General features: G+C 40.3%; 1 protein-coding gene across 1 annotated transcript in view; it reads right to left on the reverse strand.

Moving 5' to 3' along the window:
* Positions 1-21,547, reverse strand: part of LOC107558967 (collagen alpha-1(XXV) chain) — a 268,638-nt gene that overhangs the window by 204,966 nt on the left and 42,125 nt on the right. The gene's annotated exons all lie outside the window — the stretch shown is intronic.

A 21,547-nucleotide genomic window follows, 5' to 3' on the forward strand; every position in this document is an offset into this window, starting at 1 on the left:
TATAGAAACAGTACAACTTAGTAACTTAGGTTAAAATAGTCCTTGGTTTTGGCTGCCATTTTTCTACAGTCAACTCTACTGTAAGCATGCATGTGTCACAGTTATGTTCTGTGTGAAGTGTCTCTTTTCACTGTTGCACTGTGGCAGGACACAGCTATGTGTGTTACTAAGCGTGAAAGTTCCGAAACTGAAGCTGTAGAACGTGATGACACACGTATCCACAATATCCACATTGACTGCCACAAATATCCACCGCCCCCTGCCATCAGCTCCCACGTCTCACACACACACACGAGCGCGACTTCAGTGCTAGATTTAGCAACTTTCAGACGCTTTTTTTTTCCATAGAATATATATATATATATACACACACACACACTGACAAACCTAGCGACTTTTTTGGATAAACCTTAGCTATGATTCAGTTGGAAGATGATGTCGCCAGTGCTGCCCCGCGAGCGCGAGGTCTGACTCTCCCAGCGCAGTCTCGTCCAGTGCTAGATTTAGCAACTTTCAGACGCTTTTTTTTTTTCCATAGAATATATATATATACACACACACACTGACAAACCTAGCGACTTTTTTGGATAAACCTTAGCTATGATTCAGTTGGAAGATGATGTCGCCAGTGCTGCCCCGCGAGCGCGAGGTCTGACTCTCCCAGCGCAGTCTCGTCTCTCTCGGCATCTGTTCGGTGCAGTGAGCGGCAGAGAAGCATCGCTTTCATCGTTTCCGAGCACCTGTCGCTTACTGATTGTTTGGAATAATAAATATGAGCATAGCTTGTCTAATAATAATATAAGAATTTTTTTTTTATGGAAGTTTTTTTGTTTTGTTACTCAGACGCAGGCAGTGCACTGCATGAGACAAAAAAGTAATACAGCCAAAACCACCGCATAGCCGCTCAACATGCATCTACTGTACATGCATGTTGATTTTATCAGACGATGTAGCGATTATAAATGAGAGTGACTCCTGGTTAACATGTATAAATGGGTTGTGTTTCGTCACTATTTAGAGTGGAATTTTTCTACAATATTCACTCATCATGACAGTAAAATAGGGCATTCTAAGTCAATCTACTGCAGTAGTCTATTTCCTCTCTCAATCAGTAGAAAATGTGGTTTACACCCGGTCATGCATGTGTAGCAAGAGGCCCAGTTGTAGTGACTACGCCACCCCGGACTACCAGGGAAAATAACCCAAAAAAGGTCACGCAAATACGTTCCACATGAAAAGAGCAAGAGGCGTGAATCTCCGTACAAACAATCTTTTATTAAGGCTAAAATAATTGGCCGATATTAATTTAAAACCCACAGCCGGCACACACCAAGGTCATCGGTCCAAAAAAGAAAAAGAAAAAACATCCAAATAATAATAATGCTGTAGAAAGCGGAGTCTTCCTATATGAGAAGCGGGTGAATGTAACAGCACCAGGTAGGCAAAAGAGAAAAATCACACCAATCAGTATCACACCCACAAGATTAACTGCAAATAGTAACACAGCAATAGTGACACACACGAAAATGGCCACCCCGAGTGAAATAATATCCGTGTTGCTGTCAAAACCTGACCCGCTCCCGGAAGCACTCCACTCCTACAAACAAAAGAAAAACGAAAACATCACATTAAAAATAAACCACAAACTGAAGGTCCATATTCAGAACAAAAGAAACTAAGGGAAACAAATCACTTTTGAAAAAGGGTTCACAAAGTAAGAAAAAAAATAAGATTACAAATTACTCAAAACAAAATACCAAACAGAAAACAAACAAATAAACATCAAGCCCACTTGGATACTAGACATGGACGTAATTAAACTCCCCAAAAGCAACAGCGTGGCTCGAACAATGCAGAATAGGAAACGAGCTGTATTAATTACCACTTCTGCTCAACCTATTCCAAAACACACAGCACAATTACAACAACAATAAAACATCTGAAGTTATTTAGCTATTAGAGCGATTTACCTACCCGTTAATACGATGGTGTAATGCTCATGACAACAGATCATACAACAACAACCTCTTTAAAGGCTCCTCTTTAAAAGGTGACAGCTACAACAACTGGTGCTACGACCTGGGCTACGTTACACTGCAAGGCCACAATCAATGGGAGCCATGAAGGCACACCACACTGAAACACAAAAACTCATTAAGCTGAACACAATTTCCCCCAGCTTCCCAAACGTCATTAACTTACCTGAGAGCCAACAACGCACCGCACCCAGTATATCTCAGCAGCCTAACAACACACTAAAGAGGTACAGATCGCACAAATCACTAAACAACACTCCAACCAGACAGCTAAGCTAAATGGCTAAAAACACCTACCTTGGAAGGCCACAACAGGAAGGAAGAGGCGGGCTTTCGACCATGACACACAGCAAGAGGCAGAACCAACCAACTTATATACCCTAAACGGGCGATCGCTCATTGGCCACATAATTAATAATGGTGACGTTTTAGCAACATCACTACACATGGAAAAAATAAAACATAAATAACGTCATATACCGTGAAATCTGTATAATTTTGAAAAATACCATGATATAAATTTTTGGTCATACCGCCCACCACTAGTGCTGAGTAAGAGTGCTAGCGCTTCTCTGCTGTCTTCACGTGCTGTCGGAAACTTCCTATTTTCAACTTATGAAGTAGTGAGCGCTTCATGTGAGCGCTGCTGCAGTCTTAGGCCCACCCCAAATGCTCTCATTGGTTGAGATGCGTGAAAAAATAAAACATAAATAACGTCATATACCGTGAAATCTGTATAATTTTGAAAAATACCATGATATAAATTTTTGGTCATACCGCCCACCACTAGTGCTGAGTAAGAGTGCTAGCGCTTCTCTGCTGTCTTCACGTGCTGTCGGAAACTTCCTATTTTCAACTTATGAAGTAGTGAGCGCTTCATGTGAGCGCTGCTGCAGTCTTAGGCCCACCCCAAATGCTCTCATTGGTTGAGATGCGTGATGACACCCATCCCAAGCCAGTACTGATCAGCATCCCACCCCTCCTGTGACCCATGGTTTGTCTATATGTGTATTCAGAGCCAGTGAGCAACGGACTTTCATAATAATAAAAAACTGCATTAATGTGCAATAAAATATTTGTCGGCATTAATCAATTAATGCGTTGCCCAGCCCTAAATATAATATAATAATCCACTAAAGATTATGAAAATCAATAATACAGAGAAATGTGGCAAGGAAAATAAATGGTCTGACACACATATAGCTAGAATTTCCACAAATTAATAATCTGAAACCATAATTGTAATTTGTTAGACTGATCCAATGGATATTCCTTATCTATGTTTGTGTGTATGTAGAGCCCTGAACAAATGTTTGGATTTCTGAATTTAGCGTTGTGTTTAAAAGAAAGACAATAGAGAATTTCAGCAGTAGTATTTGCTTAAAATATTACACTTTATAGATTGTTGATTTTTGCTTACATATATGTGCAAGTTAAATGTTGATGGACTTCGGTTTATATATGTTAATTTAAAACATTTCTAAAACAGTTTCACATGTGTATGTGTGAAAGAAAAGTGATACAAGGACTTAAATTTTGTTGTATTTTCTGAGAATGTCACTTTGTCCTATGAGAACTGTGGACTTTGACCCCTTAAGTTCTAGAGGTGGGGGAAAACGAGTGAGGGGAACAACGCAGTTTTTTTTCACGGGGTAGTCAGAGAAATTCAGCGTGGAAAGAGTTACTTTCACCACGATGAAAGCTCACAGCCGTCACGTTCACGGACGTTTTGAGTGGCAGGCTTGGTGGGGAAAGTTTCTGTGAGTTATTTCAGTCTAAACGTATCACACGTCAGTTTGCAGCTCGCCGCACGAGAGAGCGCTGCGAGAGAGTTCGAAGGAGGCCGCACGCACCCCAGCCCTTGCTTGAGTCGCTGTGGAAGAAATCCAGCACTAGGATATTCCACGTGAGAAAGTCTGTTTTACGGTTTGTAGCAACTTTTTTGTTGTTTTTTATTAGAATAAGGTTGAGAAATCATCCAGAAGAATATTCCCATGTTTATTTTCTCAAGTTCAGTGTTACAGTTATAAGTCATATGATTTGTTTGAAATTCGGAAGAAGATACCCGTGTTTATTTTATTAATTTGGTGTAAAGTATCACAGGGTGTGGGTAGTTTGTAGTTCGTGTCACATGTGTGATAATTGTTTTTTTCGAGACTTGAGATATCGTTGAGTCAAAATGTGGGAGATGGAAGAGGATCTTCGCGGATTCATCTGACCTGTTCGAGGAGGGAGGAGTTAATCACTCAATGTCATTGTGGGAGGCGTCAGGGAGGCTGTGCTTTTCATCTCATCGTGCATTGAGGATCATTCCGCAATTGAAATCTTGTTTCTCCTGGATTTGTGAGTACCGTTTTTTTTCCACTGATAGAGCTCCAACTAGCGAGCCACCGGTGTACTGCAAATCCCAGCTGGGTAATATTGAGGTGAAATCTGAGTAAAACCAGAGTATTACATTGACATTGGGTATATTTTCCCCCCCCTTTCTTTTTGATTGTGATGTTTATTGTGATTGATACTCTTGAGACTGTGTGAATTGAATTATTTGGTCACTCACTTGACAAACAAAAGAGAAAACACAGAGGAAAGAATAAAAGACATAACAAAAGAGTTCCTGAAAATAATACATCCATTTATATATCATCATTCACTTTGTGTGTTTTCCTGTGGAAATTCTAAAAGATAGTTTTGTACTTACATTTCCAAATAAGAAACATCAATCTGACACAACCAAGTGAAAATCTGAGACCTGGTTTATATACTGTGAATACTGTAATGAAAGAGAAATGTGCCTTTACTGGGGTAGTGGTGGAAATAATATCCCCTAGACAGATTTTTATTGTATGAGCCGCAAGATATTTACCTGGCAGGAGGGCTACATTTTGTGGGGGCTCGTCCGGGATCATTCAAATTATTCAGATTGTGTTTTCAGAAGTAGTTAACTTAAGTGTTCTGTAAAAAAAAATTGGAAGCAATTTATGTGCATACTGTGTCTAAAGAGCTTTAATGCTTAACAGCCATTACCTGTTTTTCTGAGCACATATTGTCAGTGACACAAGTGAACAAAATGGAAGTCAAAGCGATTATTGCTTGGTGCAGAGAGAAAGACGTTAAGCTGGACAGAGTTTTTATTCTGAGCAATGTACCCACAGATTGTGAAGACAGAGTAATCTATAGTGTGCTGTATGCTGGGAATTGGGAAATGCAAAGTGCTTGATCGTCGCTCTGATAAGACTAAGTGACGGCAGTTTGTCTTACTTGAAACTGCTGATAGCATTTCCAAGATGTCTATCCCTGCAGAGCTTGGAGAACCTGAAGTAGGCTCCTGGTACACACAGGTTGTTCACATTGCAGCTGAAACACCTAAGCAGAGTAAGGAAGATGAGTTCCAGTCTAAGCTGATCTCTTTTCTCCAAAAAGAGGGAAAATCACTAGCTGATATTCCAAGTTTGGCTTCCCCTGAGCTCAACACTACGCTGATTGATGCCATAAATTCTCTTGTTCAAACATGTCATGTGGCTTCATCTCAGGATATAGAAAGCTGCGTCCTTTCTCAGGGTTTATCCCAACTCCTCCTGGAGAAGATGAGTATGAGGTTTGGGTGGAGCAGACTACTCACATTCTGGAAGAATGGCAGTGTTCTGATAACGTGAAGAAGCAGAGGTTTGTAGAGTGTCTCAGAGGTCCTGCAGCAGACATTGTGAGGTTTGAGAAGATTGGAAACCCATCTACTAATTTCAGTGACTATCGTAGTGCACTGGAGTCAGCCTTTGGCACAACTGAGGATGCTGCAGATTTAATGCTAAAGTTTTGGAGCACTTACCAGAGTGAGGGAGAAAAGCTCTCAGCCTACATACTGAGATTGGACAGCATGCATTGAGTATTCTGCCATGAATCATCTTCGCATGCATCAAATAGTCAGAGGTGCCCTTTCTAGTGACCTAGTGGCTATGCGCTTGAGAATGACTCATAAGCTGTGTGCCCCTCCTTCCTTTAATGAGTTAATGAAGGAGGTGAGAGAAGAAGAAGCCTTGTTGATAAACAGGAATTCAGCACAGTCTAATGTAGCTGTCTCTGTGGTGTCTCCTTCAAGTAATACGTCATCTACCAATGCTATTATGGGCGATTCAGAAGTAGAAAAGCTGAAGAAGGAGATAAGAGGACTTAAGAACGAGGTGTCTCGTTTGACAGCTGCAGCAAGAGAACCCATAACTCATGATCGTCCTGGCCTGCACAGTCTAGCTACGACTGCAGAGAGTAAAACAACAACCAGATCCGTGAACAAAGCTAATGTCTTCTGTTATAGATGCGGAGAAGATGGGCATCTGAAGCGTGAATGTACAAAGGAGGAAAATCTCAGAAGAGTAAACCAGCGACTCATCAAAATGAGACAGCTGTCGGGAAACTTCTCCAGGGCTCAGTAGAGGAACGGCCTGAAGCTCCGGGAAAGACATGTTCCACAAAGTGTAAAAGAGTCAAAGCAGAGCCAGCAGTTCTTCTGAGCAGGTTAGTGGGACCCAGCTCTGTTCTTCCTATCCAGGTGGAAGGGATATATGCTAAGGCTTTGCTGGATAGTGGATCGCAAGTCACTCTGTTTTACAGATCTTTCCATAAGAAATACCTAAAGGATCTGCCATTGACGCCAATAGAGAATTTGGAGATATGGGGATTGAGCAAGCAGCAGTACCCATTTGATGGCTGTTTGTCTCTAAGGCTCGAGTTTCCAGGATCTGTGGCAGGAGTGACTGAATCCATAGATGCACTTGTGCTGGTCTGCCCCGATCCTGTCATGAAAGGAGATGTCAACATTCTGGTGGGAACAAATACTTCTGTGGTGAAGAAGCTGGTAGAAGCGTGCAGAGAGAAGGGCTGAAATGATTTTCTTCACATCTTGACTGTTCATCCTGAGATCAGACATGCTTATGAATGGATCGTTGCTGTCGAAAAGTGTGACGCTGATGACAGTAGAGGGACTATCTGGTATCTTCGCCCTAAATCAGTGAAATTGCTTCCAGGGGAAAGTGATAGGGTTTATGGAATCCTGAAATACCCTGCTGCTCTTTCTGATAAGACCCTGTTAGTGGATAAGCCAGAGGAATCTCGTTTTCCTGAGGAACTGCTAGTAGTGCCGGAAGTGCTGTCTACTATGGTTGTCCAGTCAAAAAGGATTGGAGTTACAATCAGAAATGTCTCCTCTCGTCCAGTGATGATTAAAAGAGGAATGCCCATTGCTCACATGTTTCCAGTTGAAGTCGTGCCTACAGTCTCTAAACCCCAAGAGAGCAGTGGCCAGGCAAAACTGAACATACATTCATTCAACTTTGGCGATTCCCCTGTGACCGAGGAATGGAAACAGTGGCTGACTAATAAAATGATGGAGAGGAAGGATGTCTTTTCTTGTGATGAATTCGATGTGGGATGTTCAAGGAGTACGCGGCATCACATCCGACTGACTGAGAATAAGCCTTTTCGCGAGAGGTCAAGACGGCTTGCACCAGCTGACCTGGAAGACATCAGGCAACATCTGGAGAAGTTGAAAGATGCAGGGATTATCACTGAATCCCGGAGTCCCTACGCTTCTCCGATTGTTGTGGTATGTAAAAAGAACGATCAGATCAGGATGTGCGTGGATTACCGAACACTAAATCGACGTACCGTCCCAGACCAATATACTGTCCCACGCATAGAAGATGCATTGGCTTGCCTGAACGGGAGCAAGTGGTTCAGTGTACTGGATCTCAGGAGCGGATACTATCAGATTCCTATGAGAGAGGCGGACCAAGAAAAGACAGCGTTCATCTGCCCGGTGGGGTTTTACCAGTTTCAGAGGATGCCCAAAGGGATTTGTGGAGCTCCATCAACTTTTCAAAGAGTTATGGAAAAGACGGTTGGAGACATAAATTTGTTGGCGGTATTAGTCTACCTGGACGACCTAATCATTTTCGGAAGGACATTGGAGGAGCACGAAGAGAGGCTACTTAATGTGTTGGATCGGTTACAGAGTGAAGGATTGAAGCTTTATCTGGACAAGTGCATTTTTTGTCAGACCTCTGTCAGCTATGTTGGACACATTGTGTCTCAAGAAGTTGTCTCAACAGACCCCTCAAAGATCGATGCTGTAAAGTCTTAGCCTCGACCACAGAATGTGAGAGCTACGTTCTTTCTTGGGTTTCTGCGGATACTACAGAAGATTTGTGAAAGACTATTCAAAAGTGTCCTACCCACTAAATCAGTTGTTGCAAGGGTGTCTGCCTGCAGCAAGTTTGAAGAAGATCAAATCTGGAGACAACTCCAACAGAGTAGTGTACAAAGCCTCTGATCCATTTGGTAGTAGATGGACTGACGCTTGTGAAGCTGCTTTCCATGAGTTGAAAGTGAGACTCACCCAGGCTCCTGTGTTGGTTTTTGCCAATCCTCAGCTCCCATACATCCTACATGTTGTTGCCTGCTGTGAAGGGTTGGGTGGCGTACCAGGACCAAGGACAAGGGTTAAGGCCTGTGGCCTTTGTCACCAGAAGTTTGACACCTCCTGAGAAGAACTACCCAGTCCATAAACTTGAGTTCTTGGCGTTAAAGTAGGCGGTAGTTGACAAGCTACACGATTATCTGTACAGAGCTAATATTGGGGAATATTGAAGGAAGAATATTGGAAAGAGTCAGAGTCCAGAACAGGAAGTTAAGGATGCACCTGAAATGCAGGAAGTAGAAACCAGAGATGATCAGAATGCTGGGAGTTCTGATAGTGAGGATGAAACCTATGGAGTATGGTTTCCAGAACCTGAAGATTGTCAGTTGACTCTTAGGAGAACAGAAACTTCTCAGAAGGATGCAGTGGTTTCTGGGAGTGATGTTGCTGAGAGTGTGGAGCACGCCGACACAGGAGTTGAGACTCCTCAAGAAATTGAGACAGTTGAATCTATAGAGTCTGGTTCAAGACTTCTATCAGAGAATGACTCTGACAATTTACAAGATGTGAGTCGAGTGTCAGATCTCTGTGATACTGTTACCAGTCCTGTGTGAGACCTAGTGAGTGTGGTTCAGAGTGATGAAAGTCAAACTATCTCTGATGATGTACCTGAAACTGTTAGAAGGTCTCAGAGAACAAGAATTGTGCCTAAGAGGCTTACGAATGATGCTCTTGGGATGCCAAAAGTTGAGCCTGTCCTTGCTCAAGCAAATGCTGTAAACCCTCTTAGATACTGTTCTACTGCATATTTGTGGTTGAATATGCCCTCAAGAAAGTTGAGTACTTTCTTAAGAAAGCTTCCATACCACCTCAGCAGTGCCACAAACTGATCACCTCCATGCCACGCCGAATTGAGGCAGTAATTAAAGCAAAAGGAGCCCCTACCAAGTATTGAGTACATGTACAGTAAATGAACATACTTTCCAAAAGGCCAACAATTCACAAAAAATGTTTTTTTATTGGTCTTATGAAGTATTCTAATTTGTTGAGATAGTGAATTGGTGGGTTTTTGTTAAATGTGAGCCAAAATCATCACAATTAAAAGAACCAAAGACTTAAACTACTTCAGTCTGTGTGCATTGAATTTATTTAATACACGAGATTCACAATTTGAGTTGAATTACTGAAATAAATGAACTTTTCCACGACATTCTAATTTATTGAGATGCACCTGTATGTGCAAGTTAAATGTTGATGGACTTCGGTTTATATATGTTCATTTAAAACATTTCTAAAACAGTTTCACATGTGTATGTGTGAAAGAAAAGTAATACAAGGACTTAAATTTTGTTGTATTTTCTGAGAATGTCACTTCGTCCTATGAGAACTGTGGACTTTGACCCCTTAAATTCTAGGGGCGGGGAAAAACGAGTGACGGGAACAACGCAGTTTGTTTTGCGGGGTAGTCAGAAGAGTTACTTTCACCGCGATGAAAGCTCACAGCTGTCACGTTCATGGACGTTTTGAGTGGCAGGCTCGGTGAAGAAAGTTTCTGTGAGTTATTTCAGTGTAAACGTATCACACGTCAGTTTGCAGCTCGCCGCACGAGAGAGCGCTGCGAGAGAATTCGAAGGAGGCCGCACGCACCCCAGCCCTTACGTGAGTCGCTGCGGAAGAAATCCAGCACGAGGATATTCCATGTGAGAAAGTCTGTTTTACGGTTTGTAATGACTTTTTTCTTGTTTTTTTATTAGAATAAGGTTGAGAAATCATCTGGAAGAATATTCCGTGTTTATTTTCTCAAGTTCAGTGTTACAGTTATAAGTCATATGATTCGTTTGAAATTCGGAAGAAGATACCCGTGTTTATTTTATTAATTTGGTGTAAAGTATCACAGGGTGTGTGTAGTTTGGAGTTCGTTTCACATGCGTGATAATTGTTTTTTTTCGAGACTGAGAGATTGTCGAATCAAAATGTGGGAGATGGAAGAGGATCTTCACGGATTCATCTGACCTGTTCAAGGAGGGAGGAGTTAATCACTCAACGTCGTTGTGGGAGGCGTCAGGGAGGCTGTGCTTTTCATCTCATCATGCATTGAGGATCAGCGACTATTATTTCGCAACTAAAATCTTGTTTCTCCTGGATTTCTGAGTACCATTTTTTTCCCACTGAAAGAGCTCCAACTAGCGCACCACCGGTGTACTGCAAATCACAGCTGGGTAATGTTGAGGTGAAATCTGAGTAAAACCAGAGTATTACATTGACATTGGGTATATTTTTCACCCCTTTCTTTTTGATTGTGATGTTTATTGTGATTGATACTGTTGAGACTGTGTGAATTGAATTATTTTGTCACTCACTTGACAAACAAAAGAGAAAGCATAATAAATCAATTTATATATCATCTTCAACTTTGTGTGTTTTCCTGTGGAAATTCTAAAAGATTTGTATTCTCAAGTTGAAAAGTAACATAGTTTTGTACTTACATTTCCAAATAAGAAACATCAATCTGACACAACCAAGTGAAAATCTGAGACCTGGTTTATATACTGTGAATGCTGTAATGAAAGAGAAATGTGCCTTTACTGGGGCAGTGGTGGAAATAATATCCCCTAGACAGATTTTTATTGTATGAGCCTCAAGATATTTACCTGACAGGAGGGCTACATGTAAATCTAAATTCAGTGATGAACTGAAACTTTTGGACTTGACATTATCAAACATTATGTAGCACTAACACCAATCAGTTACTAATACCCTTGTAAATTAAAATGTTAATTCATGCATTCATGACCTCACGGTTAGATTATTGTAATGCTTTATTGGGTGGTTGCTTAGCTAGAGTTCTTACTAGAACCAGGATGTATGACCATAATAGCCCGGTTCTGTCAACACTGCACTAGCTCCCTATTAAACATTGTATACTTTTTAAAATCTTGCAAATTACTTATAAAGCCCTTAATGGTTTAGCTTCCCAGTACTTGAGCAATCTCTTATCGCATTATACTGTAGTCCTTCACGTCCACTGCGTTCTCAAAACTCTGGCCATTTGATAATACCTAGAATATCAAAATCAACTGTGGGCGGCAAATCCTTTTCCTATTTAGCGTCCAGACTCACTTCAGACACACTCTGTCAGTTTAAATCTAGATTAAAGACCCATCTCTTTAACCAGGCTCACACATAACACACCAACACATTTCTATTATTCAAATCCGTTAAAGGATTGTTAGGCAGATGGTCACTGCAGTCACCCAGATCCACTCTGTGTCCAGTCCAGATGGTAGATAAGCACCTAGAGATGACCTCAACAGCCCTGAATGTCAGCAGTGTCCATGTCAACTAGATGAGCCCTAGAGACAGAACCCTTGCGAAGACCACGTCACCTAGACGGCCATTGGCCAAGACCACGAGAATCAGGCGAGTCCTCTGCACAATTCTGACATGTGTTGCAGTCTGGAATTAAACACACCATGCTAGTTTTGTCTGGTCAGAGAAGAACTGCCCACCTCCCCCACCCCAGACTGAGCCTGTTTTTCCCCAAAGTTGTTTTCCTCCATTTCTGTCACTAATGGAGTTTTGGTTCCTTGCCACTGTTGCCTTTGGCTTGCTAATTTGGGGACACTTACTTTCTGGCACTTGTTGACTTGACTGCACAGATACTATTTGAACTAAACTGAGCTGGACGAGGACATCACTGAATCAATGATGAACTGACTTTAACTGCAGTTTAAATTGAGTGTTTACTATTGTCCTCTTGCATTATAAACACTTTTTCCTTTTTAAAACTAAAGTTGCTTTGTGTTTCAGTGCTACAACACTAATTAAAGTTAATGATGACACAAGACTGATGACAACACACTGAATGCTTGGTCTTCATTCACCCTTGACCATGTTACCATTCACCATGGTAAATCTGGATTTGAACATGTGACCCTTTTAGGGTTTTAAAGTTACAATCAAAGTGCAATGGAACACGAAGGACTAAACAAGACGTATGCTTGGATTTGCTGTCCGAAGAAAAAATTTCAACTTATAAATATAAATAATAAAAGTTATAAAAGAAATATAAATTTGACAGGCTTTACACTGATAATGAAGTTGGATTAAGTTTTGTCAAAAGAAGGTCAGAGGCAAGAAGTAGAAGTAGCTTATCATTATTTTGAACATTTTCTCACTTGATGTACAAAAACAAAATGTCAACTTAGTATAATTTGATTGGGCTGTAATCACATCTAGCCACATTATTTCTCTGCTCTTATGTGATTGGGAGGAGATATGATGGCTGAAGTTGATTACACAAGCACACACTGCCAAACAATACAGGCACTGATATTGTTTATTTGGGTTATATTAGGGTGACCATACGTGCCATTTTCCCAGGACGCGTCCTGGCCAGGATTTCTATATTGCCTAAAATATCTAGGTTTTGGCTTTGTTTGCGTGTGCAGACCGATCGGTGTATGACATCAAAATACCATACAGACGGTTCCTTATGCTTTCAAAATGCTCTCGAGGTATTTTGACGCTAAAAAAAAAGAAAACAAAAAAAAAGAAAACAAAAAAATGTCAACATTTGGGAGATGTACATTGTGCCTGAGATTTATAGTGCCATATGACGGCCACAATCTCTGTGTTATATGTCTTGGAGCGAACCAGGAACTAGTCCTAAGGAACTAGAATGTGATGGGAGTTGAGGCAGATGATGAAGCAGAACCTTTGGAAGGCCTGCAGAATTGTAGACCGTGCAATATTCAATTGTACCTTAGGCATATAGCCCAGTCTAGGGTGTAGGATTGATTTAAGCCTACCTAGGACAAACTCTATGACAGATAGGGCCTGCAAATCTATCTTTTTAAACTTTTTAAAACCTATCCTTTTCACCTCCTCTGCCTGGCCTGTGTCAGTGAAGGTCAACCTAGGTTTTGTCCACACTACAGACCTTCGGGTCTTTGGCTGTGCCTCATACATCCACCCCTTAAACTCCGTCAGGCTCCTCCCTTCCCTCCAGCTCAATCTTGGTCATTGGTCACACCTACTCCACCTCAGTCCTCAGTAGGGTTGCCCTTGACTAAAGATTTTTCTGATCTACTAATAGTTGTTTATTTTAAGCAGCAAGAAGATGTGCCTTAACATAATAGTAATTCATTGAAAAACTGGTGTTTTCTGTATTTTCGGCTGCAGTGTTGAAGTCGACAACACTGAATCTTCATTTCCAGAGTTGGACGGGCACGTTCCCTTTCAGCCGGTCACTCTCAATGTCATGTCGTTGACTGACGAATTGGGGATCTCGCTAGAAAGACCAATCTACTTTGAGTGTCCAGTCGTGGCCAAAAGTTTTGGCAGTAACATCAATTTTGTGTTTTGCAAAGTTTGCTGCTTCAGTATTTGTAGATTATTTTTCCACATGTTTCTATGGTATACTGAAAATCAATGATACACATATCATACGTTTTAAAGGCTTTTATTGGCAAAAAAATATGATGAGTCAATATTTACAGTGTTGACCCTTGTTCTTCATAACCTCTGCAATTCACTCTGGCATGCTGGATATTAGCTTCTGGGCCAAATCCTTACTGATGGCAATCCATTCTAGCCTTATTAGTTCTCAGAGTTGATCACAATTTGTGGGCTTCTGCTTGTCCACTTGCCTTTTGAGGACTGATCACAGGTTCTCTATGGGATTGAGATCCGGGGAGTTGCCTGGCCACGGATCCAAAATTTCAATGTAATGATCTTCGAGCCACTTCTTTATCACTCTTGCTTTGTGACATGGTATTCCATCATGCTGGAAAATGCAGGAATCATCACCAAACAGCTCATGGATCGTTGGAAGAAGTCGCTCTTGCAGGACGTTTTGATATCATTCTTTATTCATGGCAGTGTTTTTGGGCAGAATTATGAGATAGCCCACTCCCTTGGTTGAAAAGCAACTCCACACATGGATGGTCTCAGGATGCTTCACTGATGGCACAACAGTGGTTCACCTTTTCTTCTCCGAACAATCGATTTTCCAGATGTCCCAAACAGTCAGAAGGGAGCTTCATCAGAGAGAATAACTTTGCACCAGTCTTCTGCTGTCCAATCCTTGTACTTCCTGCAGAATTTCAGTCTGTTCTTGACATTTTTCTTGGAGAGAAGTGGCTTCTTTGCTGCCCTTCTTGACACTAGGCAGTTGTCCAAAAGTCTTCACCTCACTGTGTGTGCAGATGCTCTCACACCAACCTGCTGCCATTCCTGAGCAAGCTCTGCACTGGTGGTGACACGATTTCAGCTGACTCCTCAGGAGGTGCTGGGGCTTGCTGGACACTCTAGGATGTCCTGAAGACTTCTTCAATGCAGTCAAACCTCTCCCCTTGAAGTTCTTGATGATCCGGTAAATGGTTCCTTCAGGTGCAATATTCTTTGTTGCAATTTCCTTGCATGTGAGGCCATTTTGATGCAAAGCAATGATAAATGCACGTGTTTCTTTGGAGGTAATCATTGCTAACCAGAATACAGTGGCTACGTTTACATGCAAACCAAATAATCCATTTGTAATCGGATTAACGGCTCAATCGGACTGAAAAACCTTTATGTAAACACCTTAATCGATCCGATTGAGCTCGATCGGAATTAAATTTCAATCAGATTGAAGGGGGTGTTTTATTCCTTTTCTAATACGATTGAGAGTGCATGTAAACACTCGATCGGATTGAACCCCGAAACTGAAAGGTCTGCGCATGTGCAATGATGCAGAAATAGCGTAATGACGTATGACGTGCAGAACGAATTGGGAATTCTTCCTTTTGTATAAAGTGTTGTATAAATGTGTGTCCTGTCATTATGAAACTCTCCTTTCACTCGGCAACTGTGAATTGGAGCAGGACAACCTCCCACCAGTCCTTGTTTTGGATTCTCATCCACAGGCAACCCGTTTTGGCCGTGGGGAGGGGCATTTTTACTGTCCATAAATTAATAAATATTAATTCTGCTGTTAAAAACAAATAAAGAAGCTGTGTAGGAGAGTGGTTATTATGTGAGAGTGCATGTAAACACTCGATCGGATTGAACCCCGAAACTGAAAGGTCTGCGCATGTGCAATGATGCAGAAATAGCGTAATGACGTATGACGTGCAGAACGAATTGGGAATTCTTCCTTTTGTATAAAGTGTTGTATAAATGTGTGTCCTGTCATTATGAAACTCTCCTTTCACTCGGCAACTGTGAATTGGAGCAGGACAACCTCCCACCAGTCCTTGTTTTGGATTCTCATCCACAGGCAACCCGTTTTGGCCGTGGGGAGGGGCATTTTTACTGTCCATAAATTAATAAATATTAATTCTGCTGTTAAAAACAAATAAAGAAGCTGTGTAGGAGAGTGGTTATTATGTGCAAACAGTGAGAAACTCTATATTTGTGCAGTTTGCGCGTGTCAAAAAAATGTATTCCGATTTTAAGCTTGTGGCATATAAACGCACACATCAACCCGATCACTTTATTTAGCGTTCATGTAAACACTGCATTCAGATTCATCTGAATGAATTCAGTTCGATTGAAGCAAAAATTGTGCATGTAAACATACCCACTGATTGGAAGCACTTCTTCCCTCCTTTTATAGCACTCAGTCTGCTCTTACAATCTAATTAGTATGAAAATGATTTCACCTGACTTGTACTCATTCACACTTTCACATGTGCTGCTGATATGATTAGTCAATTAATGTTAGCTGGTCATTTTGTGTCTGGATCAGAAAACAGTGAAATTTATGTCACTGCCAAAACTTTTGGCCATGACTGTAAACTAAACAAGCCAATGCACATAAGAATGCGATGATTGCATCCAGCGGCCGCTGATCGCAGCACGATCGCAGCACCTGCTGCCTAATTATACTTGTGTTGCGATCAGCGGCAGCTGGATGCAATCATCCCATGCCAATGTGCATTGGCTCATTTAGATTACACTCAAAGTAGATTGGTCTCTCTAGCAAGATCTCCAATTCATCTAACATCGACGTGATGTCATACAGATTACATAATCTGAAAATATTTTTTGTTATTTGAATCGATTTAAAAGTAGACATTTCACTTTCTATAGATATATTTTTCTTGTCCGTGAGGCAAGCACAGAGTTTTGATACGCTCAAGTTAACAAATAAAGAGACCTAGACGGCAGAAAGCACTCCATGTTTGCTTTCATTATTTTACAAAGTCAACATTTGACAAATGATAGTAGACCTTTTACAGATTCAAAAGATGTATTACTCTTATCTGTATGACCAAAAATGGTGGAGTATTTTAAGTTAAATGCAAATGATCACACCGGCACCTCCAAGATAACTGTCATGCAGCGAGTGCACTACTAGTCAAGTCTGATCAAGTCAAGTCACTGTTATTTATATAGCGCTTTTAACAATGTAAATTGTGTCAAAGCAGCTTAATAGTATTAAACAGGTAAATGGTGTCCATCGTTCTCCTCTGGCCAGACAAAACCAGCTATTTAAATCCAGGCTGCAACAAAGTCAGACCTTGAGGTCATGGACACATTAATGAACATTTCTGTATTTGACATGGAGACTGTAGGTTGTAATTTAGATATATTTTTGGCATGGAAAAATGTGGTTTTACAAATGTTGGAAAGGTGGCTTTCAAAGTAAAGTTTGCTATCAAATAGCACACCTAGATTCCTACCTGATGACAAAGAATTGACAGAGCAGTGTTCTAATCTAATCTAAATATTCATTATTAATTATAACCAGTTATAATTAATCATACATTTTTCCCTTTTGAGCTAATTTGCTACAAGACCATCTCTTTTCAACAGGTCAGGTCTGCCCCAAAAATTCATCCAATAGTTTGTGAAACCTATGTTATTCTACTATTCAGCTTCCACACTCCGCACAAACACTTGAATAGCGCACTTTTTTTAAGTTAATGTTAGAGCGAGCGAGCATTTAATGATGCTACTACTTACATGTTTCAGATGATAAGTCACATTTGAGGTCGATGAACGAAACAAACCTTTGCATGTTCTGACCTGTACTGTAATTACCACATAGACCAGCTGTTAATAATCTGTTTGTCACGGAATACGCGACTTCGCCACTTTCTGTGGAAGTGACTAATACAATTTTGATCGACTACACCTCTTCTCGTTGACAAACAGTTAGTTGACTATTAGGCAGCCCTAATCAACAGGCACCCTGGCTCTATCTCGGCCACTTGTTACTGTGGCTTCCCCTTGGTCTCTTCAGGTCTCTCTGGGTCTCTACTTCTACCAGTTCCACAGGCAGCATTCCCCTTGTTCCACCTGGCATCTGTTGAGTCCACTTGTCTCATATGGGAAGGGAAATCACATCATTTATCCAATGTGACATATGTTGCTTTGCAGCCTGTGCGGTTGACATAAATCTTGAGGACATAACAAATGGAATTTCCTTTCGAATGGAACCTGATGCTGCATCATGGCATTGACACTATAGGAATGTTTATATGTAAGATGCTGTCTAAAACAAATGGAAAGACCCCAATCTTGATTGGCTTAACGTGAAGTCAGGTGACATACCATAGCACGTTAGAAAGACCATAAAAGGGCATCTACTTCACAAACTCCCCAGTTTCTTCGTCTTCAGGAAATTGCTGGTTTGCGGACTGTGTGTGTAAAAAAAAAAAAAGATATAAAATGTATTGTATGATCGTATGAGTGTGTTTAGAGCAAAAGTAGTCTGTAATATGTCAGGCCTCTCTATGTTTAGGAGTCGTGCATTGCTGCTCAGTCAGCATGCTCAGTAAGCCCTTTAAACTGGTTCTCTTCTCAAGGGTTGGGAGTCAGGCTGCAATTTTGTAAATGTGGGTCCCACATTTGGATAATGCTGGATTGCACTCAAAGTTTGAGGTGAGAACAGGCGGATGTTCCCCTTTCTCTCTCTTTCTGGCTGTGTGCAATCAGATCTAGAGTTGCTTATATAAGAAACAAATACTCAGTATACTCTCCAGACCATGTAACAACTTATCTGGTTAATTTAGGCCTCATTTATATTTCATGGTTCAAAATTTGTCCCAATTTTCGCCTCCCATGTGACACAAGGCGCGTTTCCGTTACAGATTTGCGCAAAACTTTGGCGATATTTTCTGAATGTCGATAAAAAAGTATTGTGAAATGACGGCGTTTCCATTAACCAATGTTATGCGGCTAAAACGTAACCCTTTGCCACTCGCGATAAGTCATGGCAACGGATTTTGGTGGGATTTTGACGGATTTTGGCTATATTTATTCAAAGGAGGCTTATGCATGTATCTTTACAGAAGCAGCAAAGAGATCCGCTTCAGAAACGTGCGTGGCGTGGCTGGAATAAACCATAGACTGTATAAAAACATAAACACAAGCATTGAGTGGCCGTAATCAGCTTCAGTGACCGTATCAGAGCAACACTGCCCCGCAGACGTGTGCAATGTAAATTGTCTAAGTATTAATAGTAGGGAAAGCCCCTTATACTGGAGCGTGGCCACTTATGAAGTGTTTCTTGGAGGTTATAGTACATTGAAGAATGATCATATGACTTTTTACATACGCCATGTGACCTGTAAATGCGAAAAAGCCGTTTCCATTGCAGTTTTGCGAATTAATCCTTTTTCGCATTGCCTGAAAAACCACCTCATGCAAGTGTAAAAACTTTTTTGCGATATATGGCCATTTTTGCGAAATTGAGGCGTTTCCATTAGGCGTATTTTCAATTTCGCAATTTCAATTTGCGCAATTTGAAGGGTAATGGAAACGTGCCTACAGTTTGAATATGACGTGTAAGCAGAAAAAAACACATTAATTTTAATATTCTCAGATCGGTTTCAAGTCTCATTTACAGTATATGTGAAAATAAATCAGATATGAATCAGATATGTGCAAGCAAGTTAAAGCAATCTCCTCAGATTTAAACATCTTAACAAATGATCCAAAATTTATCAAAACATATGATCAGAATACAAACAAACTGTTTTATGTATAGATATGTTTTATTCAGTGTTATTGTGTTCCCTGAATCTTATGTTCCCTCAACCCTAACTCTGCTAGAAGTGATGATGCCAATCCACAAAAGCAATATATGCTGTCAGGTCACATATTTAGTATTTATACATTATTAATATTATTATACATTAATAATAACACTTTTATATTTAATATAATTAAAAATGACTTGTAAACCACAAAAATATGATGACTTCACGTTGAATGTCAACTCCATCATTGGCCCGTCACCACCATCAGACAGAAAATCTTAAGGAGGTGACATCTGGTGTTGACAAATTTGGTATTTCTTTCACAAAACAAATGGGGTTCATGTAGTACCCTTTTTTCTGTTGATGCTAGATGCTAATAGAACCTGCTCCAGTAGAATAAATGTGGAAGAACATTTATGACAAATGTCTTTGAAACAAAAAAGCATGTTGAATTGCACTAACTAAAAAAAAATGCATTGAATCAACAGTGCTTGCATTTTGAGGTCCTGTAATTTAACATAGTTGTTTATATAAAATGTGAATGTTTCAATTCAAAATATTTCACAGACATTTTCATAATTAAACATTCAATAATTAATATTCACCTTCCAGAATTCACTTCCCAAATATTCAATCTGTTTAAAAATACGATGTATTATATTTGGCACGCAAAATTCGGTCCATTTTATTTAACTTTCCAAAGTCGCTTTCACAAATTCAGTGGTTCAAATTCAGCATTGCACATCCGGAAGCTGCAGGAATAGCAGTAGAGCACTGATGCATGATCTCCAGCTGCTGTCAGTCGACGCTCACTAGCAGGTGGTGCAAGCGGCTGTTGATGAAGACCATAGCAACAGGTGGATTAAGTCATTCATTCACAAAAACTGATTTGCAGAAATGGAGCAAGCGGTAAATACAAGTTATGATTATCAGGGCCAGTATCAATATGCGGAAAAGCTGATTGTGTTTACGTTTAATTCAACATCATCGCTGTTACTCGTTTCTCAGTGTAGACTACATGTAAGCAGCTTTCTCTAACATTACTGAAAAGGAGATTATAATGCTGTTTTGCCTGACGCTGATGTACAGAACTAACATTACATCTGAGGAAGACATAATTGCTTTCGGTTGCTTAGTTTCCTTAACTTTGTATCATGGCTAGTGTGACGCTGTAATACTGGGGTTCCCCTCATACGTCACACTCCAGGATTCCCCAACGATGCATAACACGGCTAAGTGAACTAATACAGTGATGACCTCAGATCTCGGAATAAACTTTATTGATGATGCGAACTAAATAGACTGCAGTTAAGCAGATGTGGAATATGAACGACTGCTTAAGGTTTCACGCTGTTTCCGTGAAAAATCTGTTTAAAAAAAAATAAAAAAGAAGCTTCGCGAGGCTCAGTAGGCTCACACAAATGATAGCTTTTAAAAGACCAAACTCATAATACACCGCACTGATGATGCAAACTATAAACAGGCATATGAAATCAGAATATGAACTCAAATTACGCAATGTTAAAAAGCGCACGTTAAACATATTTCCCATAAAGAAGGCACTTAACGTGGTTTCACCAAACTATTTTTTTCTCCTATAGAAAATCAAGCGCGGTAAAGTTAGTTTTAGGTTTGATTTTTGCTGCATATTCACAGATGCTGCTTTAGAGGTCATCTGCAAATTTAAAAAAAAGTCCAATAATGAATTCAAATCAATGTTTACAGTAAATGCCTAGAGGGCAAACTGACTAAATATATATTGCCAATAACTCGCCTTAGACAATACTTTCCCTAAGTATGTACACAAATATTTTTATTTAAGAAAACAATTACAGTAACTAGCCAAAATGTTTTTTTCATGTTCCAAATGTTGTAGTATGTTTCTAGTGACCAGACTGACTTACTACAGTTGAAATTTTGCTAATATATTTCTTACTGTACATACAGTATATCATTTTTCTTAAGAAATTACTGTGATTCACCTGAAGTTTTTTTTTTCAATGTTCCAAAGGTTGTAGTGCGTTCCGACTAGACTGACTTACTATAGGTGAAATTTGAAAGTTTGCTAATATCTTCCTTACTGTACGTACAGTAGATCAATATTTTATACTAAAAACTTTGGGGGGGGGGGG

This window comes from Sinocyclocheilus grahami, unplaced genomic scaffold (genome assembly GCF_001515645.1).
Source record: "Sinocyclocheilus grahami isolate Dianchi unplaced genomic scaffold, SAMN03320097.WGS_v1.1 scaffold668.1, whole genome shotgun sequence".
NCBI classification, from domain to species: domain Eukaryota; kingdom Metazoa; phylum Chordata; class Actinopteri; order Cypriniformes; family Cyprinidae; genus Sinocyclocheilus; species Sinocyclocheilus grahami.